This window comes from Phoca vitulina, unplaced genomic scaffold, assembly GCF_004348235.1.
Source record: "Phoca vitulina isolate PV1807 unplaced genomic scaffold, GSC_HSeal_1.0 scaffold2, whole genome shotgun sequence".
Classification (NCBI taxonomy): Eukaryota; Metazoa; Chordata; class Mammalia; order Carnivora; family Phocidae; genus Phoca; species Phoca vitulina.
The window spans coordinates 97,913,715-97,939,677 of record NW_022589705.1 but is presented as its reverse complement, the minus strand read 5'-3'; positions in this window follow the sequence as shown (position 1 = coordinate 97,939,677).

Genomic DNA, 25,963 nt, shown 5'->3' with positions numbered 1-25,963 from the left:
ATGCTGGCATCACAGAGATGGAGAGACTGGCAAAGTTCTTGCTTTCAAGGGGTTTGTATTTTAGTCTTGGAAGGAAGCCCGGAGATGGAGGAGGTCAGATGGATGAGCCTTTCTTCCTTGCTTGACCATCACCGGCTGGAGCCAAAGTCAAAGACAGGATGCGCCACAACCACAGCGGTCTCTGCACAGTTCCGTTCTGATGTTCAAACCAGGCTTCTTGTTGTGGTTGTTAATGTGGTGGTGGTGATAGTGATGGTTACAGTTGTTGACTTTGTTGTTGCCATTGTCATACTGGTGGCGGTTGTGGTTGTTACTGATAATGTTGTGCTGGTGTTGGTGGTGCTGGTTGATGATGGTGGTGGTGGTGGTTGATGATGGTGGTGGTGCTGGTTTATGATGGTGGTGGTGGTGGTGGTTGATGATAAGGTAGTGGTTGATGGTGGTGGTGGTGGTGATGGCTAATGATGGTGATGGTGGTTTATGATGGTGGTGGTGGTGGTGGTTGATGATGGTGGTGATGGTGGTTGATGATGGTGGTGGTGGCTTATGATGGTCGTGATGGTGATGGTGGTGGTGGTGGCTGATGACAGTGTGGTGGTGGTGATGGTGGTTGATGATGGTGGTGGAGGTGGTTGATGACAGTGGTGGTGGTGCTGGTTGATGATGGTGGTGGTAGTAGTAGTGGTGGTAGCTTATGATGGTCATGATGGAGATGGTGGTTTATGACGGTGGTGGTGGTGGTGGTGGTGGTTGATGATAGGGTAGTGGTTGATGGTGGTGGTGGAGGTGGTTGATGACGGTGGTGGTGGTGGTGGTCGTCGTCAGTGTTTGGACTATATCTGTTTCCAAGAACATCAACTACAGCCCCCTTTCCCAGAGAGCCAGATTTACTTATTTTAATTATTGATAGAGGAGTTAATTAAAACATGGAATTTCTGCAAACCCCAGAACACCAGTCTTCAAATGCTCTCTTTTTGCCATTTATTATGACCCTGTATTCACCGGCAGTAATCCAGCCTTCAATCTTTGTGACAATGTTCTGAACCCAGCCAATTTAAATAATTCTACCAGTAAAAATTCCACAAGATGCTATCAAACATTTTATGAGTCTAAATATATAGCACCAACTGTGTCTAATCATCTTTCTATTTTTTTTTTTTTTTAAATTCTACTGGGCGGAAATAAGCAATAAAGAATGTGGGACATAATTTGTTCTTGTGAGTCCCTCTTGTAATTGTTCAGGATTCCTGACTCTTCCATTCTTTCTCCTGATTTTTTCTATTATTTTATTTACTTGAAAATATACTAAGTGACATCTGAGAGCGCTTTTGTTCAACACTGTATGCAGGTAGGACTCTTTCACACATGCATTATTTACTAGCTAGCTGTGGTCTTGGAACGATCGACACTTGGCCTTGAGAAAACAGAGGGACACTGCAGCAAAGGGAGTCTGCTCCAACCCAGCTGTCAGCTGCTTGACCCTGGGCTGGGGTTAATAGCTGAGTCTCAATTTCCTCATCTATAACTTTGGGGGTCATAATGCCAACTTGCCGGCTTGAGGATGACATGCAATCAGGACACCGAGCTCCCAAAGCTAAGCCCTGCACAGATGAGCAGCAGCCCTTTGATAGTAAGGCATGATGTCCCCTATGGCAGGAGCATGAAGTGGCCACTTCTGAAGTGCACCTACCAATCCCTCCCTCATGCCACTACTTAGCACATCCATCCTCAGGGATTGACAGCCAGGATGGGACACCCCTTGGGTGCATGGGCATTTCCTCCCTTCCTCATTGTGGGGTTCTCCTCTCCTCTCCCTGGGGTCTTCCCTGCATAGGAAAATAACAAGAAATCAGTGTTTACCTAGAAGCCCATTTTCTGGTGGAGAAATGGCTTCATAATGTGTAGGGCTCAGGGCAAAAGGAAAATGTGGGGCCCTTTGTTCATGAATTATTATGAATTTCAAAACAGCAAGAGATTAAACCAAACATGGGCCCTTCTAAGCACAGGCCTTTGTGCAACTGGGCAGGTTGCACACCCATGAAGCCATCCCTGGGGGGCAGGGATGCCCATCACACTTCCTGCCATCCCTGGGGGGCAGGGATGCCCGTCACACTTCCTGCTCACGACAGGCTGGGCCCTCTACATACTTTATTTTATTTTGCTCTCTTGAGAACCCCAAAGGGTAGTATTTTTATCCCTCATTCATAGATAAGGGAAAATGAGGGCTTGAAAAGTTGAGAGAGCTCCCAAGCAAACGTATTTCCAAAGTCATGCTCTACTGATGATACTTGATTCTCCATGGTAGCTGCATGGCTTTCTTGGGCTACAAAAGCCATGAGGAGCCTGGACCATATTCTCCCTCATAGCCTCGGAAGGAAGCAACCTGATGACACCTTGCTTTTGGACCTCCAGCCTGCAGAATGGGAGAAGATAGCTCTCTGGTGCTTATAGCCCTGGCCGGTGGTGCTTTGTCATGGCTGCCCTAGTGACTCATTCAGGAGGTGCAGTAGGTATTTGCACTATATTCACCAAGTATTTCTGGTTCTTCTGCACACATGGTAGAACCATGGCTCCCTGTACCATTCAAGTTACGAGTGGCCATGGGACGGGATTCGGTCAGTGCAGTGCAGGGTGGGCAAAAAGAGTGTGTTAACTCTGACAGACGATCCCAACCCTATGTGTATTCAGCACATTCTCTTTCATCCATGCGGTGATGGTGGGAGCTGTGCTGTCACAAAGCCTCATCAACCTCCATCCCCGAGGAATGACAGTCATCACCAATCCCCCATCCACCTGCAAGGACCTTGAGTGAACGAGGAATGACTTTGGTTATGTTGAACTACTGAGTTTTGGGGCTGCTTGTTACAGCAGCATAACCTAGTCTTTCCTGGCTGATACAAGTAGAATGGAAAAAGAAGAGAGGGAAGGCAGAAAGGAGGAAGCATGTTTGCTGGATGATCATTGGTTTCCCTCCAAGAAAAGTTGAAATTAGGGGCTTCCATGTGCCAATTAATTTCAGTCTCTGATCCCAGTGGTTTAGACTGAGTGAGCACATGTATGCAGCATATGGACACTGTATGTGTGCATACAACATGTGTGCATGCATTCCTGTATGTATGTGCACGTTACTATTCAGAGGAGTTCCCTTGGAAAGCCGACAATCTGCTGTGCTCAGGGAACTGTGCATTAGTCCAACCAAGTCTGAAACCACTGAGTCGGAGACACTGAGTGTCTGAAATAAGGTATCTTCCTCCTGCTCTGGAGGAAGAGCGGCTCACCTGGGGCTGAGGTGAGCTCTTAGTAAGGAGCTAATGTTATGAAAGAGCTGATGTCAAGGTAATTTGTTGTAATAAGCCTTTTCCACCTGCAATCTCCCTCAGCAGAGGTTTGAAATATGGCAGAAACTCATTTAAGGCAGAAGAATGATAACAGACTCTAAGCTCAAGAAAACCAGCTACCTTGAGCAAAATCAGTCTTCATCAGAACCAACCCATTAAAAAAAAAAAAAAAAAAAAAGCAGCGTGCCTGGTTCTATGCAGGGCATCTGCATATTTTTCAAGTTCTTAACAGAGAAAAATCTCAAAGTGTCAGGATAGGAACCTCAAGACAGCTCCCATTCCCTTCAAAATGAACGAGAGGTGTCATTTTTAATGAAGGGAGAGAAAGGACCCCTTTGATCCTCTCTCCAGCTTCCTCTGCCTCCCACAAATTGGGAGGCTTTCTTTGCAAGCTGTAGCAGAGAAAGAAGCATGGAAATTACCCAGGTTGGCTTGAGTGGGGCTTATTAGTCTTTTCAAACTCAACAGCTGATTGTCTCCTGAACTCAGGCTTATGTGGGTTGCCAGCAAGTTGGACACTGATTCCACAGGGTGACATCTCCTGACCTCAGCGGGGTTTCTGTGGGGGCACTGGGCTCCATCAAGCCAGCTCTGCACCAGCTTGCCCTTTTAAATCAGCAGTAAGACCACAGGGCGCATTGTGCTCCTCCACAGACATGGAATAGAAGGATGGCAGGGAGGTCCTGGGGCTTCCTGAGCAGAGGCTTATTGTGAATCTTATAGAAGGTGCAAAACACTGGGGCAGGGAGTCCACCCAGAAAGGACCTCACACATCCATTGCAGCAGGACTGGGCTGAGCTGCCCTTGGCTGGCTAGAGCCAGTACGGGGCCACCATGGACCTCCCCACCCCCTACACTCATTCCGGGAAGCAGATCATTCTGGCTTTGAGTCTGATGCTTCATTACTACCCATGAATGTGGCCTCCAGAAAGTTGTTCCTTTAAAAAGAAATAGTTACTTTTAAGCCTCCATTCTCTCTAGAAGCTTTCCTACACCAGTGGGGTGGAACTTTGTGGCGGGCTAAATTTTCAGATGGCCTTCAGGAATCCTGGTTTCTGGTTTGCATACCCTGTATAACTCCCTCCCTTGTGTAGGTGGGCCTGGCCTAATCAGGTGAGCCCTTGGAAAAGAGAATCTAGTAATCAGAGAAAGAAGGTCAAAGAGACCCAAAGCCACAGAGATGCTTTCCTGTTGGCCTGAACAGAGGACACTTGCCATGGTGCCAGCCACATGAGCAGCTCCTGGCCATGGGCCGGCACGAATGAAAGGACCTTAGTCTTAACACAAGCAATCGAATTCTGTCAACACCACATGAGCTTGGAAAGGACCCCAAGCTCCAGAAAGGGGCCCCACCCAGCTGATGTCTTGATTCCAGTTTTTTGTTTTTGTTTTTTTGTTTTAAAGACTTTATTTATTCATGAGAGACAGGGAGAGAGAGAGAGAGGCAGAGGCAGAGAGAAGCAGGGGAGCCCAATGCGGGACTCGATCCCAGGACCCCGGGATCATGACCTGAGCCGAAAGCAGATGCTTAACCATCTGAGCCACCCAGGCGCCCTTGATTCCAGTTTTGTGAACTGCTGTGGAGAGAACCCAGCTGGACAGAGTGACCAGGCTCCTGACCTCTGGAAACCTCAAGATCATCAGTGGATGGTGTTGTAAGCTCCCAAACGTGTGGTCCTTTGTTACACACCTTAGATAACTAATAGAGACTTTTGACACGAAGTGGGCTTGGACCCTGATGGCCATACACAGATGCATGGCTGGCAGAGTGGGGAGGGTCTGGGCTATCTATCCTCCCTCCCTCCCTCCCTCTGCAGAGCCATAGACCCACTCCCCCCTACCAACCCAGTGTGTCCCAGTTTAAGGAGGGGTTTCGTGTGGCACGCCTCTGTGTGAGCTCATGCTTTATTAGAATTGTCGGGCACCAGCTCGTCTCCCAGAAAGCTGTGAGCTCTTAGAGGGCAGGGGCTGTGTCTTTCATGTCTACCTGGCACCTGGCCCAGCACCTGAACAGCTTGGTGGTTGATGTAGGACCTGATCAGTGCAACTGTGCAGCAACCTTTTTGTGGCACTATGGGGACAACCACTCAGGCAACCACTGCAGCCTCCCCATTCTGCAGCAGCTCTTGTTTGCACAGGGATTATATCACCCTCAGCTCCAGGCTCAGGAGTGGACCCTGATTAGTCTGTGTCAGGCTGGGTGATCCTGCCCACCTAGCCACAGACATGAGCTCAGGAATGGGCAGAAGCCCAGACAGAGGTGAATCAGTGCACACAGTTGTCCTGACCCAGGCATTGGTTAACTGGGTGATGAGGCATTTTGCTGCTTGATGGTTGGAGGTAAAGAGGTATCCACTTGCACTGTGGACGGTCAGACATGCACACAGACTTCCTACAGTAATTTACCCTCTGTGAGGGGAGCCAATCTTTGCATAGAGAAATGGAGAGTCAAGATTATCCTAAGGAAGTGGAGCTGGTCCTTGATCAAGCCATACCTGGAGACCACCCATTTCTGTATTGTCCTCATTGTTATATCATCTGGTTTGGACCTTAATTACATCTTCAAAATCCCTTCTCCTTTGTCATATAAAATAAACTGATCCTTCATGGGAATTATATTTCATCATATTCACAAATCTTGCCCATGTTCAAGGGGAGGGGATACACAGTCTTGCGTACACCATGGTGTGGAAACTGCGGGGACCATCCTAGAATTCTGCCTAGTACTCATTCGAAAAAATCCGATGGGAGATAGTCCTTGATGAACCTGGCCTAATCAGGTGATCCCTTGAACAAGATGAAAAGCAGCTGGTGGTCCCCTGCTGGCCTGGAAAGAAGCAAGCTGCCATGCTATGGAGGGGACCACATGGCAGAGAATAGTGGACAGCCTCTAGAACCGGAGGGCCTCGGTCCTACCATTACAAGAAACAGAATATCACCAATTAGTGAGCTTGGAAAAGAACTCTAGTCCCAGATGAGACTTAGCCTTGGCAGGCACCTTCATGTCAGCCTGGTGACACCGTGAGCAGAGAGCTAAGCTAACTCTACCCAGACTCCCAATGCACAGAAACTATGAGATAACAGATTTGTGGTTTTTTAAGCCACTAAATTTGTGGTACAGTCGAAAACTGAAACACAATGTAACTAACTTTCTCTGCATCTGTTTTCCTATCTATGCATCCATATATCTTTCTATCTCTCTATAACCCAGGGCCACCCAGGATAGTCTCCCTTTTGAATGACTCAAAGCCAGCTGCTGAGGGACCTTAATGACACCTGCAGAGTCCCCTCACCTTGGCCATCTAATATATCCTAATCATAAGAGCAGTTTTCCATCACATTCACACATATGTGGAGAGCCTTCCCCACACCAGACACCTTCCAAATACACGAGCTCCCTGGGGTTGCCAGTAGCCCCACGAGCTAGACTCTGTCATCCTTGCTTTACAAATGAGATGGTGGACACTCAGTCTCAAGTGACTCGCCCAGGCATGCTGGTGCCAGGTTCTGCATCTGCGGTGGGCCCTTAACTTCAACCCGTGTTCTCATCGGAGGGGAGCCAACAACACGGACGTGAGAAAGCAAATGCAGGTTTGAATCCTGGCTTGTCACTTACTGGTTGGTTTTAAGATTTGGGCTGAGTGATGGCGTTCCCCCTGTGCTTCTGTTTCCTCCACAGTAAGGAGGAAAGACATGCTGTCGGATGAAATGTACCGTTTTGTGTGAAGTGCCTTGAACCCTGCCTGGCATGCAGAGTGAGCATGCAGGACCGGCAAAGGGAACTGTTCCTTTATTGTTACCGCTGCTAAAGCTGCCTGGTAAGAATGTAGGAACTTCACTGGCAGGAACAGAGGAGGAGAAAGAGCTACTCCCTCACAAACCGTCGAACCAGACGGGCCGGCCAGGACCCCTGTTCCCTACTCCTTTCCTTCTTGTTCCTCAAAACTCTTTCAGATCCATAAACACCATCACAGGACTCAGGGGCCCAGCGTTCGGAAGTACAAACCACTGAAGTTACGTCTAATTAGCTGGTCTCCGTTGACATTAAGATAAATAACTTTTCAAATTATTTTTCTCTCTGAAATTAGGACTTATTGGAGGGCAACCATCTCTATTTAAATCAATGAATTACAACAAATGTGATTTTCTTGGACTCTGAAAGAGGAGGAAAATTTTTAATGAGCTAATCAACCCATCCATGTTGATAGTTGGAGGAAAATTCTAAAACACATTAATCAGCTGTGGATGAAAGAGTTTGGAGGCATATCATGTTGTTAGGAGCACGCAAAAGCAATAATGATTTAATAGCAAGCAACGCTAGATGTCTGGTCCCCTGTGGGTAGGACTCACTCTCTGCATCATCCCACTTTCTCTCGTTTATAGCTGAAAAGGCGATGAGCCCACCGTCTGCAAAGAGCACACCTACCTCTCACTCACACCACCTCTTTTCTTGTTCCAGGCTCCTGCTGATATCCACATCTGAAGTTTCAAAATGTATCAAAGTAAATTTCCTCTGAAATCTGATTGTGTGCCCAGGAGGGGAGTAGTACCTTTCAACTAGGGAACATGTGGGTGGCGGCCCCCTTCCTGCACATGCCCAGAGTCGGGGTGGCCCAAAGCTGACGTCAGAGGTAAAGACATAGCCCACGTCCTAGGGCTGTCAGTGGGCCAGCACACCTGCTTGTCATCACAGAGCTCGCCCCAAGATGCCGAACGCCTTGCTCAGCTTTTCTGTGTTTTCGGCTTCTATCTTGAGGAAGAAAGAGGCCAACTTCATCTTTAGATTTCACATGCTATTTAAGTTGTGAAAAATGAGAGAATATTGAACCAGTTAAGGCTCTTTCTATTGAAAGTGACAAAACTTGATAGAAACTGTCTTAAGCAAAAATGCGGATTTATTGGCTCGTGCAACTGAAAATCTTGGGATGTTTTCAGCTCTACACAGAATTATAAGCAAGACACAAACAAAGCTCTCAGAACTTTTGTCACTTAGCCCTGATTTCCCCCCGTCGTCTCTAACCGGGGAGTACCAGCTCCCCCTGCCTGGTGGCAGCATGGACAAGCCAGCCCCACCCTCGTTGTTTCTCCCAGGAGCTGAGCTGGAAGAATGGGTCTTTTCTGTAGGTGGACGCTAGAATCTTGCCATTCGCTAACTCGCTGGAATTAGAGGGATATGCTCTAGACCGTGCTGGTCAAGAACTCAATGTCTAAAGGACTTCCTGCTCTGCGACCTTGAGCTAGTTACCGAACCCCTCTGGGCTTCATCTATGAAAAAAGGATGGTGCCTACTGCACACAGTAGATACGAGGCTTAGGGCTGCAGACTGAGTGCTCAGGGCAGTGTATGGCCTGTGGTAAGAGCCCAGTGAATGTTAGTCACTGTTGTCCATCCTAGGGCGAGGAGAGGAGTTGTCTGGACAGACTGCTGAGGCTGGGTCCTCTGTGCTCTGTGGGTGCTCTGGATCACAGAGGGGCACCAGCCCAGTTCGCCGTGGCTCTCCTGACTTCTGCGGCTTATTCTGCACACCACTCCCTCTGCTGATGAGGTAGGTAAAGTAGCAAGCACTTGTCCGTGTGTAGGACTGTCCAGAGGGTACTCAGAAGGTCACACAGTTACAAACACAGCTTTATGCTCAAAACTCTCCAAGCTCAAGGGCATCTAGGGACTTGGATTCCACGGAGACTGCTTCTGCTGATGGGGAAGGGCCTCCACCCGCTGGTTCGGAATTTCGAAGTAAGGATATGAAACCGTTCCCCCCAGCTGGAGGCCGACCATTCCCTGCTTTGACTGAAGTGACTTCCTTGGTCTGCCCCAACCTGGGCATGGGGGGACCGAGGGAGCATGACCTCTATAACACACTGTGGGAAAGTGAGGATGGAGGGATGGAAGTGGGGTTGGGGTGGGGCACAGGCTCTGATCTTATAACCTGTGACCCTTGGAGGAAAATTATGTAACATCTCTGAGCTTCAGTTCCCCCACCTGTGATGGAGGTAAATAATCTTTACCTCACTGGGGTGATGTGAGACTCAACAGGGTGATGTGTTAGAGGGGCTTGGTGCTCAGCAAGCCCAGGACGTTTTAAACATGTGAGATTTTAGCACATCTCTAAGCTTCTGTTAGGAATAGTCTTGACCTGTCCGTTCATTCATTTATTAGAAAGTGCTGTACCTGAACCTTCCTGGAGGCACCTGCTCTGTTAGACTGCCCCCCGCCCCAACCATGGTCAATTCATGGACATCTTCTGTTCCAAACTCTATTTTCAAATTCATTTTAAAATCTATCCCCTTTGAGGGCTTTAGTATGAGGAAAGAAGGGTTAATAAAACCCTCTAAATTAGCCCAGATTGCAGAAGAAGCCATACAAATAATCCCTTTCCACGTTCATCAAATGCTGCTGTGATGTCACGGTCCCAAGCATACTCAGCAGCCACCAGTTCAACAAACGGGTCATTGTCACCAGGCCCTCTAGACAAACGAGCAGATTGCTTTTCAGCAAAAGCTCCCCTGTGCTTCTCAGCCCCAAAACCCTATCTCCCGTCTGCAGGACAGTCCCCTCACATGCCCGTGCTCTGCTCAGCATGGAGGTTTCCCTCTGAGCTGCTTTTAAGCTTAGTCTTAACTCTCTGCGGCGCCTGGGGGCAGCCTGGCTAAACTCCTCGAGCCTCTTGTTTCCCCAGCTACAAGACAGGGAGGAAGTCAGATCGCCCCTCCAGGCTGTTAGTACCATGGAGGTCAGTACCTAAACCATCCCAGTCTGACCGCCACATGCTGGACAGCTGGGGCCTGCACCAAGCTTGCCTTCCTCCTCCTCCTCCCCTCCCCAGCCTATGAGATGGATTTGAGGATCACTCAGGTAATGTAAGTGAAAGACCTTTGCAAACCAGAGAGTCCTATGGTGTTCACCCCCATCATCGATACTATTCAAGGGCTTCTTGACAATCAGTGAGCAGCAAACTCTGTCCTCCAACTACAGTTAAACATGGAGAAAAGCAGGTAAGTGGCAATCCTGTTTCCCCAAGTTAGCTTTCCTGGCTAGGTGTGCTATTCTCCAGTCTTTATTTTTCCATCAAAAAAATAATGTCCCGCCCCAGAGCGTCACTCCAACACTTTGAAAATGTGTTCAGCCTACATTGCTCCGTGCCTTAAAAAGCAGGGTCTCAGTGCCCATTTGTCTCCTAAAGAAAGGGCTGCGGCGAACCCGCGGGTGGAGTTATGATGGCGGCACAACCTCTCAGGTCACACTCAACCAGCCTCAAAAAACATCACGTGGCCCAGCGTGTTTCCGAGGAGCCTAGCGGGAAAGCGTAAGGAAGCTCACATCAGGCCAGACGCATCCTCGCGGCCAACAGCCCTGGCACAGAAGGTGTTGATTAAGAGCAGCGGTGTGGCGCTGTGTTATAGTAAATTCCGTAATTGTTAATCAGGCAGGCATTATCATCCCTGATGATACCCCATTCACCGCCTAAGTATCCGGAGATGCTCACCTGTGCTCCCGCTATTATATATTCTGCAGCACAATGCACCGCGAGATTATAATTCACAATAACGACCGTGCATTTTTATTCCTTTCTGCCTGTATACATCACCTAGAAACACGAGGCCCTAACAAGGCTTTTCAGATGTAAAATAATGTAGAAGAAAGCTGTGTTCATTGTGGGGTTTCAGAGATGGATGGCAATTAGGAAGCCCTATGCCCCTGATTAATGCGTGTTTATAAACATAGGCAGAGTGCCTGCCTCCCGAGGCACACGCAGGAAACAGGGACTCGGCTCTGATGAAACGGCTTGACATGGAGGCTTGGTCTTCAGAATCAAAGCGAGTCGTCCAAGAAAAGCCTCTCCTGTCTGGCTCAGGAAGGTCTGTTGGAGCGGTTGCCAGATGAGCAACGGGAAACCGAGACAAACACGGGCCGCGGCTTCGGGTGCTGTTGGGCGCGCGGTGGTCACCTGCTGACTCGGAGACGTCCGAGAGCTTCATTCCGGATATGATTTCACCTTCAGCAGGAAAAAAAGGCACTTCCAGGGTATGATAGTGAAGAGTAATGAGGATCTGAAGGGAGTCCCTCCCGATTCTTGAGCTTGCAACAGCTTACTGACGACGTCCGCTTACTAAGGAGATGCATCAGTCAGGGTCCTTGCAGGGAGGAAAGGAGCCAGTAAGAGACCCGTCTCTGCGTCTCTGTCCGTACCTACGCCTGCACCTCTCAGTGTCGACATGTCCACACCCGTATCTGTACGGACATCTCTGTTTCTATAAGCCTGCGGGTGTGTGCGTCACTACAGATGAAGGATACGTGAGACAGATACGTATATGTGTGATCTGTATCGATCTGGCGGTACAGATCTAAATCCATAGATATAAAGATAAAGATACAGAAAGGTGGACATGGCTGTAGAAACACAAATACTTAGATATACATATATTAAGGTTTTTTTTTTCCCCCGAGGAATTGATTTTTCCCCATGGTGGGGCTGACTAAGCAGGCCTGGAATCTGCAGGGTGGGCCATCAACAAGGGCAGGCTGGAGAGCCACGGGCAGGAGCTCACGAAGCCACCCACAGGCAGAGTTTCCTCCTCGAGGAGAGCTCAGCTCTGTCTGGACACCCTTCAACTGATTGGGCCAGGCCCACCCAGATTATGGAGGGCGATCCATTTTACTGAGAGCCGGCTCATTGTAGATGTCAACCACATCTGCTGAATTTCTTCACAGCAGCATTTGGATTCATGTTGGGTTGAACCCCTGGGGACGACAGCTCAGCCGGGTTGACTCAGCAAACTGACCATTACAGGAACAATACGATCTCTCGTTAGGTCGGAGAAGGTGGTCGGTGTGTTGGGAAGCTAAGTATGGGGAAATGACTTGCGGGAGGGATCTGTGTCATCTCTGAGAGTATGGGGTGTGTCATGGGGGTCTCACCGTCATTCTGAACAGCGCTGCTCTGGGAGGGAGATCCCAGTCTCATCCCCACTTCCCTGACGAAGAAGCACAGGTGAAGTGCGTCTCTGGGTCATGCAGCTAGGTCACAGCGGAGCCAGGATTTGAGCCCACGAACCCTGGCACCCGAATGTTCAGTCGCTCTCTTATGAGACATCTCAAAGGTCCTTCTATCTGAAGCAATCCCGAATTATTCTTGGAAGGCAGGTAAGAGTCGGCATCGATGACACCAAGGACCGCCTGTGAAATTTTTGACGAGTCGTTTTGCTTCAATTTCACTGAATGAAAACGGAGTTGCAGTCCCTGGTTTGCCAGATTGACCGAAGGCTTGAAAGGCATGACGTGTGTGGCTCTGTCCCTGTAAAGAGTAAGCACCGTGCGCCGGGAGGGGTTCCTTCCCCTCAGTTTCTCATACGCACAGTTTTACGCCTTGTGCGGTGAATCGTCCCGTGTAGAGGCAAGAAGAGCTCTAGCGTGCACGAGGTGCAATTAAAAACATGTCATTTCTAAAATGCAGTTATTGCCAGCTCTTTTAGGACCAAACCTGGAGACAAGTCCACCACTGTTCAGCTTTTCCTTGTTACCTCTTTCCCCCGCTCCAGTGTCCCCCAGAATGGGGTGCTCTGGGCAACCCCCAGACAGAGCCTGGACGGCTCTGCTCTCCATGTCCTGGCTTGGACCCCATTCCCAGGAATCTCTCCTGCCTTAGCTCAGCCACAGGGCATCTTCCAGGGGACCCAGAGGCCTCATGTTCAGAGACTGACCCTTCATAGGGGCCTGCCATGGGGGTCCCGTCCCCTCCATGCCTCAGGGAGCCCACCACATGTGGGTGTCCTTCTCCTGGTCTTGGGGCATTGCATGTCCAAGGGTTGAGCCATTTCTTTGCTCCCTTAACTACAGAGCCCAGTGTCTTCCCTTCGAGGATAACACAACTGTGATGGGCTTCCCCCTGCAAAACAGCTCGTGCCAGCCTCCCCCGTCACCCTCTTCATGGGACCACTCTCCTGGGCATAGAGGAGCCTGGATCTTGAGAAAGAAAGCCCCGTCTCTCCTTGGCAAGAAGGTCAAAAGAGATGCTCCTTCCTCCTTCCCCCCCTTCCTCCTCCTCCTTCTCTTCCTCTTCCTTGTCTTCTTACTCTTTTTCTATTTTTCTTGCTTAATCCCAAACCGTAACTACAAATCACCTATCATTTTTTTTTTTTTTTTTTTTGCTGGGCAGCTCACCCTGCCATTTGCACGCACTGCTGGCCATGGAGAGCTGCTCTCTCTGCTGTGCTGGAAAGCGCCAGTGCCCCCCCACGCATCTCTCGCCCTCGGCCTTTGGGCGGAACCCACAAGTGAGGATGAAGCCCGTGCTCAGTTCTCCGGGGAAGTCTGTCTCTGTGAGAACAGCAGCCTGGCGCAGGACGCAAATACGTGTCTCCCTTGAAATCCGCTTGACGGTGATGCTGAGCAGAAAATACGGAACATGGCAAAATGGGTTTTTAATGTTATGTAGGGACTGTGCTGCTAATTAATTATGCACAAGTACTCAGAGAAGCACCTGGTAGACATGTCTGCAGGTAAATGGCCTTTTGACAAATTCCCTTTAACTTTTAATTTTTTTAAGGGAATCTTTTTTTCAGTAGAGAGAATGAGAAACGGAGAGGCTGTTCATTTAGAGCTGGCTGCTTTCACCGCACACACTCTCTCCTCATTAGTGTGACGAGGACAAGGAGGCTGCTGAGGGGCCACCTGCCCTGCCTCGTGCGCTGGGGCGAATCCCGCGGGAACCGTCTCTACTGAATGAGAAGCATGGCAGGAGCTCCTTCAATATGAACACGAGCCACTCCCATGGCATCCGCCACCTGAGGGCCCCCAGGGGCTTACCAACGTCGGCCAGTGGGACTGGATCCCAATTCCTGTCTCTGGAAGGAGCTCAGAGACAGGGGAGGTTGGGTTTGGGTCCTGAGCCCTACAAGGTGACAGAAGACACATCCAGGCCCAGTGTAGCTCTCAGTGCAAGGTCACCAGAGCTTGTCATCACCATTGGAGGAGGGGGTCCCATGAAAGGGCGGCTGGAATTTGGGAGGAGGATGGAGAGTCAGGCAGAGATAATGGAGTAAGTGGGGGGAGCCCTGAGAGCCTGTCTGTGGATGCAGGCAGCTCTGCCATTGGAATCCCAGGCCAGCCCCTCAGCACCGTGGGGACGTGAGGACAATAGCACAGGTGTATGTGGGGGGCACCAGGAAGGGAACTTGCCAGGTGCCAGGACTCACCTGGCCCTATTTCATCTGCATGTGAATCCCTGGAGGGAGACCCACGTCCCCTTTACACATGAGGAGACGATGGCTCACTAAGGTGGGAGGGACCAGCCCAGCACACAAGGCAAGAGTGGGCACTCGCTGCTGAGTTCCCTGGGGCACAACAAGGGTGCACTAATGTTTGGGAAGGGGGAGGATCCCTTTGGGAACCAGTCTGCCGCATTGAGGGACAGGATGGCTCTCAAATTTGCATGCCCCTCTGGCACACGTCCTGAAGCTCTCCATTATGGATGTACCAATGGGAAAGGTGGATTATGGTGTGGACTGAGTTGTGCCCCCTCCCCCCAATTCATACATTGGGTCCTAACCTCCAGGACCTCAGGATGTGGCCTCATTTGGAAATACGGTCATTGCAGAGTTCATTAGTTAAGATGAGATTGTGCTGGAGTGGGATGGCCCTGGTCCAATGTGACCAGTGTCCTTATAAGAGGGAAATGTGGACACAGGGACACCCCAGGAGAATGCCGTGTGGACATGAGGTAGAAATGAGGCTTCTACAAGCCAAGCAACTCCAGAGATGCGAGCAGACCGCCAGGAGCTGGGGGAGGCCCTGGGATGGAGGAACCAGCCATGCCCCCCCCTGGATCTTGGACTTTGGGCCTTCAGAACTGGGAGAAGATGGATTTCTGGTGTGAAGCGCCCGCGTCACAGCCGTGTGAGGAGGTTGGCACAGGCTAGACCCCCCCGAGACCCATTCTACTAGGGCAGATTGTGACCCTATGGTCAGCTTGTGGACCACGCTGGGTACCAGCCAGCCAGGCGTGAATGGGGTAGGAGTGTCAGCGATGGTCATGGTCCGGGGTGAGCAAGGTCATAGGAGAAGAGCAAGCGCACTGGGATGCCCCGTCTGGGCTTCAGGGTTTAGCAGGATGCTGCATTAATGTGACTCCTTTTCTTGGGGCCGCATGTGGCTCTCTCCTAGGTTACATCCTTTGATTTTTCTGGACGATGTGGTAAGCAGCGAGGGCCAGGTTTTCGGGAGCGCCCCCCCGGTTCCCAGGGCTTTTTACCTTGGCTCCATGGCTACTGGGTCTCCATCTGAAGCTGACGGTCTCGACATCAGAAGTATTTCTCCAGGGGAATTTCAGTTGATGAATTGTTTAGTCGGTAAAATTCACCTCCTCCATAATTGGAATGCAAACAGAAGTGATTGTAGGCTGACTTGTAGCAATTTGGCAAATTTAAGGACTGCACCATCGTGCTGGAACCGAGGCTGGCTCTGTGGGCTCTGTCTTCCACGGCGAACCTGGAGGGCCGTGCCGGGGCAGCTTGGGGAGAGGGGTGGGTCCCAGGGGGCACCCTGCTGGCTCTGCATGTCCCAAGCATCTGTCGAGCGAGATGCTTTCAGAACTCAGACGCAAGGCTGTGGGGGTTGGGGACACTCGGAGGGGCGGTGTTTAACCACAGCAAAGACCCAGGGTTTGCTTCTTGCACCCACTCGGCCCTGGCGCACACAGACACACCACACAGCCAACACACGTACACACACGTCTCTTTTATGACTGCTCCCCCATTTCTGTGCTGCACCCCACGATATTCACTGGGTCCTTTGAGGTCAGGGTCCTCTATGCAATCACAGGGACGCAGAGTTACTAGATATTATCAGTCTTATGTGGCCTGGGTTCTGCTCACGTTGGCTCGGGCAGAGAAATCTGCACTTGGAGACACAGCGGGACCTGTCCATGGTCGTGGAGGGTCATGCAAGGTCGTGCAGGGTCATGCAAGGTCGTGCCTCTCCTCAGCCAGGATCTGGGTCAAGTCAGCCTTAACCACCAGCCTTACTGTGTCCCCAAGCCCCTCATCGGTTTTCCAGAGAACACCTGTCGGGTCGACCAACTCCTGCTCTGGTGTTTGGACCACCCCCTGTCCTGCCCTGACCACACACTGGTCCTGGGGAAGGGCCACTGACGGTGCCATTGCTTTCTCAGTGTGGACAAATGGGAAATAGAGGCCAAAGCCTGAACCCAAATAATTAATCTTCGGTGTAAAATGTTTAATTTTAGAGAATCTTTGCCAAAAAGCTTGGATGACAATGTTTTATATAATAGCTGCATGTCCTCTCATCTAGTTCCTAACATTGGAGCACCAGCTGACCCACTGCTGGCTGTCCCTTCTTGGGACTTAAATTTGATGTCCCTTCCTGCCCCCAGAGCACTCTGGAGGTACTGGGCTCAGTGCTGCACTTCGGTCGCACCAATAAGGGTGGTAAGCTGAGTGCTCCTTGGGGATCCTTCCAGTGCCGGGATTCCGGGACAGATAATTTCACTGCAGAGGGTCTTCAACACCGGCCCCGTCCACAGGCACTCACCTGCCCAGGGGCGGGCCCAGACCTTCCCAAATGGCATCCTGCAGCCTGAAGGCTTCTCCGTTCTTAACCCGAGGACGCCACCTGGAACTAACCCTGGGGAGAGTGGGCCATGCCTGTCCCACGTTCAGGTAACAGTACACTAAGCACGTGTCATCCGGAGGTGAGGTGATTAAGAAGAGCACATCGAAGTGAAATTTTTTAAGAGCTCTGGATTACTAAAGCCATGCTCCCCTGCTGTCCACAGGTTTTGTCTCTGATACACATTATGCAAATCTCTCTCCCTCTCCTGTCTCTCTAATGGAAGAGTCTGGCTGGGTTTCCCCGGATTTTTAAAGTAGAAATTTAAATACAATATCTGAAGCTTTTAGCCTTACTTATGGTAACACAAAAAATCCAATTATCAATTAGAACTGATAATGTTTTATAGACTGTTCTCTTTATTAGAGCCATATTGCAGCTAATTCTAGGGAACAATTTCTCGGAAATGTCCCTAGGTTATGGTTTCGCTGACTCCATTTTGCAGAAGATTTAAGACTCCAGGGAGAGCCAGCCCGAGCTTGCGGAAGGCGGCCGGGGAAGGCTCCCCTGTTCTTGCATAGCCCTGTGCTCCTTCAGTGTTTGAGCAGCAAGCAAGACAGGCCCCGTGGTTCCTGGTCCTCCACTGGTGATTCACCAATTCTTTTAGCCTCTCATCACTGCTAGGTGCACCCCTAAAGTACCTGCCAAGAGTCTGCAGAAACAGGAGGAAGTAGCCTCCTTCATAGCTTCCCCGCCAGTGTTTCTGACACCAGACAACAGGAGCCAACCCGTCTGCAGGTCCATTAGCAAAACTCGCCGTTCCCAGCTCCACAGGCCTCTGCTAGGCCCGCATTCACAGATTAAATCTCACACCATTTGGCACTCGGCTCACCCTCCCGCCAGCAATTTAACGGGGCGCCGGAGCAAGGGGCCGTCGGCTCTGCACAGGGACATTTTTCCCGGCTGAAGCCTGAGGGGAGAATGGGCAGTTTCCACCTCAAAATGCAAACCCTGCTGGGTGAGTAGACAGAAGCAGTGTGAAAGGAGCTGGTTCTCAGAGCCGATCTTTCCAAGGAGAGGACTTTCACATCCTTATCTAACTGGGTCCCTGACAACACCAAGATGCACGCCATTCCTGGTTTCCCAGGGGAAAAAACACTCAGGAAGGTCCAGGAGCTCGCTTACGGAGAGGCAGAGCCGGGACTCACAGCCCAGTGTTCCCTGAGTGAGTTCCGGACTCTTGCAGACACCTCGATGCTGCGATGGTCAAACAAAAATGCTTCTCTTTAAATGGGATATTTGGTCCATACCTATTTGCTCCAGTACCAGCTTCGCGGCTCTGTCTTGCGCTAAATGAGACACGTCTACACGTCTGTAATAGCCGGTACTGACAGTTTTGTTTCCACACTCATTACAGGGCTGATTAGTAATTAGGACTGAACTAAAATTAACTCACTGCTCCCAGAGCCCAGCGCAGCCTGCCCCCACAGAGGCCTTGCTCACCGGACGGGTGGGTGGTGAGTGGGTGAGTGAGTCAGCCATCGAGGGGGGACAGAAAGCATTGTTCATTCATTCATTCATTCATTCAGCGCATTGATATGGATAAATCTTCTTTCATTAGGTGTCCTAGGAAGTGGTGACAGAGGTGTCCCATCCCTGGGGTAAGAGAGGGACTAGGTCTCCTTCTGCGGTTCTCCCTCCTGCCCCCACCCCAACGCCATCATACATGCAGGCAGCTCAGTGGTGGTGGCTTTCAACGTGAGAGAAAACCAACCTCCTTTAGGAGAAAACAGAAGTTGTTAAATCTGGCCCACATGCCCACATGAGAACATGTGCTGGACATGGCAAAGCGAAGGTCAAGCGTCCCCCTCCCGCAAAGTGATGAGCTGAGCAAGAGACCCTTGGAGACTATTCCCAGCAAATACTGTGGTTGCCTGAGTCCAAGGCTGTTTGCCTGGGGGCCCTGCCAGCAGGATTTCTATGGATGAGGTGGTATAGAGATCCACGTCCAAACCCACCACTGCAGAGGGGTCTCTGTGAGCTCCATCTTATGGTTTCTGCAAGGCAGATGGGTGGGCTTTTCCCTTCATCTATTCTGAAAGCCCCTGTTTCTGGCTGGTTTGTGGCTGTCTCTCTCCTCCCCAGGGGACCTGGGGGGACTTTTGGAGTCTTGTTCGTGGCAGTCTTAGCAGAAGTTGAAGCTGTCATCTTCAATCAAAAGGGGCAAGAGAGAGGGGCGGAAGGACCTAATCAGGGTGGCAAGTTGAAGAATGAGGGTGAAGGTCCAGGAGGAGTGGCAGACCCCCACCCACACCCAGTCACAGATGTGAGTGTTCTGCCTCCTCTGGGGGGGGGGCTGGTTTCCCCCATGACAGGGCCAGCTCACTCAACAAGCCTCAAGAGGTCAAACCTATATACATCTTGGCAAGTAGAGAGGACTTCTTGACCAACAGGCTAGACAGGATCATACTCATCGGCTTATAGGACCAGCAAGATGGTGAAACCTTTGGCAGGTGGGATGTGGGGCTCGAGCACTGAGGGACAGCATGCTGTGAGGGACAACACTGGCTGTTCCTCCAAATCTCTGGAACCCTCCTTAGGAAGTAGGGAGCAGAGAGATGCCCAGTGCAAGTCTTATTACATATTTCAGCTCACAGCAAACACAGCTAGACCTTATATTTTAATGAATAAATTAGTGGTGTGGGAGGAGCTTGGAGCGTGGGAACTTGTCTCCGGTTTATTGGGAGGTTCCTGCATGTTCCCAAAACCCCGAGGGGAAGTCCTTCTACGCTTTCCTTCTGAATTTTCCTCAAATACTCCGGGCTAACCCTGGTTCCATCCCAACCCAACAGATTTCTCTAGACATCAGCCCAGCGCCTGGGCTCCCCAAGCTGAGAAGGCCTTGGGGCCCCTAGAAGAAGACAAGTCACTGCAGGGCCAAGGAATGAATCCCTGGTCTGTGGGAAGATGTCCTTTGTCTCGTTCAGTCCAGGGGCCTGGCCTGTTCAGTGCCAGCACCTGCAATTAATGAAAGGCCCCACATTTAGGACAGGACCCTCACGTGACTGGGTGCTGACGTGAGAGGGGGTGAGGGAGTCGTCCGCAGACCCTGATTCATAATGTAGGGGTGCGGTGGCAATTCTGCCATCAGCTGGTGGAGGACGGAGAGGCCAGCAGTGCAGAGGTTTTGGGGGGGACTGGAAATTCAGGGACGATGGAGAACTGAGGGCCTCTACCTTAAGTATTGCCCTGGGGACCCCAAGGCCAAAGGCCCCACATCTGCTCACCTTCATCTAGGGACAGAAGCCAGATCCTAAAAGATGAGTTGGAAAGACGCTCTTGAAGGGCTTGCTAATGTGTTTGCTGAGAAGTGTGACTTGTCTGGCCAGGCTTCTCGTCCGGTCAGGAGGGCCCGGAGGGAGGCGGGCAGGGCAGCACTGTTCTCCAATTAGGACCTTTGTTCCTTTAAGCTGCAAAGACCTGGCGCCAGGGCCTGGGCTTCAAGCAAAGGTTCTGAAACTTCTCCCAGTGACTCGGTTGTAAGGACCACCCAAGACTGGCTCGGTGCAACTGGAAACTGTAATGACTTCGTTTCATGCTGTTTAATCACCAGAAGCATTTCACTCTCCTTCAGGCATGCGGTGATTTACGCCTCCCCCCTCCGCTTGCTCCCACCTCCCTCCCCCTCCCAGGGACTCTGAGATGCTCCACAGATTGTGTTCCCAATCTGTAGACAGATGTGGGGTCACCGGCCGGCATTCTCCATGAGATACATGTTCCTTTGTGTTGACCACGGTGGTCTCTGAGACGGCACATGGCCACCCCTCTCCGGGGGAATGTTTGCCGGATGGGTGAACTGGGAGAGGGTTATGAGACTTTTTTTCAGGGTGAGCATGAGAACATCAAGGAACCACCCTGGAGACGGGAAGAAGACAGTGAGACCCTTCTCCTAATGTGACCTAAAGGTCCGGAGGAGGAATAAGGAAGAACCAGGTATATCCTGCCACACAAAGACCCTCCCGTGGGCTGTTCCTCAACACCCGCCAGGAAAACAGATGAGAGAGAATCTTCCCCCTCAAATACTGCAGAGTGAAGGGGGCCTAAGCAACAATCTGGAAATAGGACCCTGGGATTCAGGGGCACCGGGCCAGCGTGGGGCTTCTGTGCCTCCTGGATCCTTGAGGTTGAGACGTCTGCTCCCCGGGGCAAACGGATTAGCCATACCTAGCTCATTGTTCTGACTTCACTTATTTAAAATGTGGACTGATAGGGCTCAGAACACACTATTCCAAATATGGCAATTTGGCAGAGTATTTTAAGCTGACGGAACTTGAGAAATGGCAGGTGTGGGAAGGACCCTCTATCCTCTCCCTGGAGCAGGTCACAGACCCTCCTGTGAGAGGTACCCTCACTGCATCTGGAGGAAAGGAGCCTTATCTCTGAAAAGACAAAGAGGTGCTGAGAGGAATCTGAATGAAGAGGCCACACTGAGTTTGCCCCAATTCACCACCCTGAGCTTGTACCCTTTGTCTGGTGACTTTCCACTCTTCGTCAGACCTCACCTGAAAAGGCCCAGGCTTTAACCATTTAGTGGGTTTTCATTTCCTTATGAAGGCTATCGTATCATAAAACACTTATATGAAATACTTTTGCCTGTTTTTCTCTTGTTAATCTGCCTTTTGTCCTAGCACCAGCTGAGTACCTGAAAGGGTAAGAGGAAAAGGATTTTTTTCCCTCCCCTACAGGACTGCGTATTTTCCCATCATCGGTCATTCATTCTAACAAATAATGTTGGTGACTGTGTGCCTCCTACAGCTTGCATAGGCCATTACTTTTTCTCGAGAAGAGGGACAGAGCTCCCTGCTCGTGAATGGTGGCTCCAGCATGTAGATGAGGCGTGTAACCCATGTCTAAGGACACATGCTCCAAGCTCAGCTGCCCGGGTGGGCATCTGAGGCTCAGCTCCCAGCTCAGCTGAGGGACTGTGGGAAAGTTGCTTAATTTCTCTGTAGCCTCTGTGATCTCATCTGCAACATGGGGGTAATAATAACTTGCATCTTGTGGGGTTTGAGGAGTTAGTGAGTTAGTATGCCTAAAGTACAGAGATCCGGACCTGTGACTACTAGGTATGGGTCCTTGATTATTGCCCAAGATTGGTGAAAGTTTAATTAATTATTTTAGAAATAATGGAGGCAAGCATGCTAAGGACAAAATGTTTCTGACACTTGTTTAAACTCAAAAGTCAGGCTCTATTCAGGGCCATGATGTGATGATAGGGTAGGGACTTCTGCGGCAGTGGGGAGTGGGGGGTCTGCAGTGGGAGAGGGATGAGCTCAACTCTGAACACAAGACAGAAGGTGGGATTTCTAGCAAAGGAGCAGGGCTAGAGAGAGGCGGTGGGTGGAAAATCAGTGAGAAGATGGGATAATTCTTCACTAAACTGACCCAATGGGATTCTTGCTGGAAGCAGGCCAGGGTATGAGAGATTGATCACATACAAATCAATACAGATTGATCAGATGCTAACAGCAGGGATTCTGGCTAAACTGACCGGACCCAATGGGGTTCTTGCTCTAGCTGGGTGGTGCACAGATGGACGTGGAAATCCAAAGGTAGTGGCCCAGTTGGGAGGAGATTACAGCAGGCCCTGACTAGAGTCTGGTCAGAGAAGCTCTGTTCAAGCAGCAGGAAAGAAATCTGAATAGTTACCTTTTGGAATATTTACTCTGCCTCAGCGCTGGCTGGCAGGGTTTGGTGTGAGCACCTGCTGGGAGCCACCCACTGCCCCGAGCTCACCCTCACTTACTTTGTAACCAAGATTCTCATTACTTTGTAACCAATGATTCTGGAGCACCCTCTGGGTGCCACCCACTACCCTGGGCTCAGCCCCGCCACAAGCACTAGGGGCTTGTTCCTCTCCAAGCCCTGGAAAGTACAGGCTGAGCCCCAATGCCTGGGATCCTGAGGTCTGGTGGTTAAGCAAAATTGGAAAGGATCTGGGGGCAAGAGTCTCCTGATCCAGGGTCTTGTCCTGGAGAGTTTATGGCTGGGCAGCTCCTTCTCCCTTTGATCTCATCAGATGGGAGGACGAGTCTTCAGGGGCTCTTACAGATTCCCTGGACCTGCGGTTCTGAAACCTGCTGGCAGCTCCTGTAGGTAAATGGGTTTCTCAGATCCAATCCTTTGGCCACTACCGGACTAAACAAAGCATTTTGAACATCATCTTCTAGCCTTTAATATGCTGGTGTCCCCTGGGAGCCAGGTGTGGGATGCCAGGTTCCCAAGCGGATCTGACTACAGAATATTATTTTTTATGGGATCATCTCACTAGTTTCCAAAGGAAGACCGCTGGGAAATGTCCCGATGTTCTCCAAGGCCCTCTGCAGTTATAAAATCTCTGTGACCCGCTAATCGCACAAGACTGAGTAGCACCTGGCCCCTGAGAAAATACACTTAAAAAATAATGAAGGGAATATCAGCCTTCTTCCCGCATAGATGGTGTGGAGGGTGAAACAAACTGCTCTCCTTTCTGTGTCTTCATCGGGGCAAACGGACCCTGCAAAGCCTTTACCTCATGCTGGTTGGAGGAGATCCATCATTAGTGCCTTTTCGACATTTCAACCTTTCTGCTGGGCCTCTGCATTTCGGTTTTGAAAAATCGGCCTGCGTTAATTGTCAGAGGTGGTCTCCCTCTTATTCCCCCAAGTGGAAGACAAGGACTGCTGCTTCCCCTTCACTGCAACAGTTGCCAAAAAGAAAGACAGCTCTCCCCCAGATGGGCGATTCTGTGTCTCCGGCCCGGAGGTTTCCATCTACGAGAACAGCTCAGAGCCATTTGGCACTGGGATCTCAGTGAGAGGATCTGGTCAAGGTTTTCAAGACGGAAAGAAGTTTATCATTTTGGCAGGAGCCTGATGATGTAAATCCAGGCGTGTTCTGCCCAGTCCCTGGGTGCCTCCAAACCTTCCCAGGCATGCTCACGACAAGAAGCTGCAGACCCTTCCCCACGCTGCGAAAGGTCAACAGCAATCCCCAAAGTGGATCTACAGAAGCCTCTGGTGGACGCAGGTGTTCCCGTCCACACTGGCGTCCACACTGCCCCCTAGAGGTTTGAATCTGTCTGATGGAAACTTACTTCCAGGGAGAGCTGGTGGGGCTGACAGCAGTGAATTGTTCCTCAGTGTTACAGTTTGTCTTCGTAAATGTCGGCGATGTCATACCAACCAATGAGTAAAACATAAATACATATGGGCCAAAGACACAAGCAGGTAATTCACAAACACAAACATACGACTAGGAAGTAAATGAATGGAAGCAATGTCAGTTTTGACACTAAAACATGCAAATCAAACAATAGATAAAATATGTGTGTACAAGGATGTGTGTGTGTTTGCCCACCAAACTAGAAGGAGCCATGTATGTTTTTACTAGCCAGTTAGTGAAATGATAAGTCTTAGCCACTGTTAGTGGCTATATACACTGATATTCGGCGCAATATTTATCAAAGACTTCAGAAACCCCTATGAAAAGAATAGTTAACACTTACCAGACACCAGGTCCAAATCTACGTACCATAGACACACTGGTATATGAAGCCAATGCATTGATTCTTCTGTCAAATATACCATAACCTTCGTTTTGTCTTCTGAGTAGAGAAACAGAAGAAAAAGCTCATGCAATTAGCCGGAGGTTATGTGGCTAGTACATGACAGACACAAAATTTGAACTCAAGACATGTTCTCCCAACGCCTTCACTCTCCTGCCCGGTGTGACTTACTCATTTGTTCTGTGTCTGTGAAGGAGCCTACATACACCGTCCCATGACGACTTTGACCCAAAGATGCTCACTAGTTTATTTACGATAGTGAAGACTTGGAAACACGTTGGTGAAATAATACACTGTCACATAAAAATAGCGTCTAGGATTTTAGGTTATAGATGTCAGAATGAATGCAAACACATTTGTCTTCAGTGCCTACCTAAATCCTACTAAAAAGGAGATTCAGTGGAAATTTTTAGCCACACCCAAGATCACAAGGACAATGAGAACAGAAAAGGAAATGGTAACATGATGGATGCTGAAAGGCAGAGAGACAAGTGTTTATAGACGGGGCCATCCAAGAAAGGAGGATCCAATCTATAGTACCTAAAACATAGAAAACAGAAGAAAACACAAACATAAAGGAAAACAAGCAACACATAGAAGACCCCCAGTGGGCTCAGGACTTGATGTACCTGGTACCCTGGAAGCAAATGTGGAGTTCGACCACTCCTTTCCCCAGATGTGCCTTCCTTCCCCCACTCAGTGTGTTGGCTCAGGCAGGAGACTAGAGGTCTATTCTCTGGAGAGGCTAAAACAGAGGGTCACTGAAGATGTGAGGATTAAATGAACAGTCAAATTGAAAATATGATAATTAAATGGAGATTTTTCTACTGGTTGCCTCTCAGGATCCTGGTGATCAGACTTCTCCCTTCCAGGGAGGAGACCAGAAAATTCTTTTCTCAGAAATCTTACCAGCCCAAGAGAAAAGATCTAAAGATAAGAACAGCAGGGTCCCCACAGTGACATTCCAGACAGGTTGCCCCATTGCAAGACCACAGTTGACAAGTGTCACCATTACTTGGAATTCCTAATCAACTTTTTAGGACCCTTCTATTAAATATGAGCAAACTTCCAAAAATCATCAAATATTTGAAGAAGTCTTGTAACATAGACAGATATCAAACAAACAGAACCCCAGGTAAAAAATGATTATGTAGGAAGATGAAAACCAAAGCCAAACAAAGAAGAAAGATGCCAATAATATCCTCCAACTTACAAGAGAAGATGTTACATCTATGAAACAAGAACAGAGTGCCATTAAAAAGGAACACTTAGAAAAGAAAAGAAACAAAATGGCTTGGGGACATTAAAAAGATAATGGCAAAAATTAAAAACTCAGAAGAAAGTTTCTAATAAAGCTGAGGAAATCTCTCAGAGAGTAGCAAAATGCCAAAGCAATCTAAAAAAGATAAGAAAATTGGAGAATCAACCAAAAAAAAAAAAAAAGAGGAGGAGAAGT